The sequence below is a fragment of the Alligator sinensis genome, unplaced genomic scaffold (genome assembly GCF_000455745.1).
Source record: "Alligator sinensis unplaced genomic scaffold, ASM45574v1 scaffold54_1, whole genome shotgun sequence".
NCBI classification, from domain to species: Eukaryota; Metazoa; Chordata; order Crocodylia; family Alligatoridae; genus Alligator; species Alligator sinensis.
The window spans coordinates 2729669-2729978 of NW_005841962.1; the positions used below are offsets into that span (position 1 = coordinate 2729669).

General features: G+C 44.5%; 1 protein-coding gene across 1 annotated transcript in view; it reads left to right on the forward strand.

Annotated features, from left to right (window-relative positions):
* CDCP1 (CUB domain containing protein 1) overlaps positions 1–310 on the forward strand; it is a 57283-nt gene that overhangs the window by 28011 nt on the left and 28962 nt on the right. The gene's annotated exons all lie outside the window — the stretch shown is intronic.

Consider the following 310-nt stretch of genomic DNA (forward strand, 5'->3'; position numbering starts at 1 on the left):
GGAACAGGCTAGCTGACCACTTAGTGTTACAACCTCCTGGCAGGGCTAGTTCTGCCCCAGTCCCAAGCAATGCAGTGCAAGATTGGTAAAGGGTAGGAGAGGAGAAAGCCGCCTTTCTGTAAATCCATCAGCCAGCCATCTTGCTTGGAGGAAGTAAGGGGATATTCCCTATCCACACATCTACTTTGCAGGAGGGCATAGGAGAGAGGATGCATCTCCTTAAGTAAATTTAAATTGCATTGTGGGTAAAGTTTCTCTTAAGAATACCCTGGATTCTAAGACTTAATGAATGTATATTAGGTTATGATAC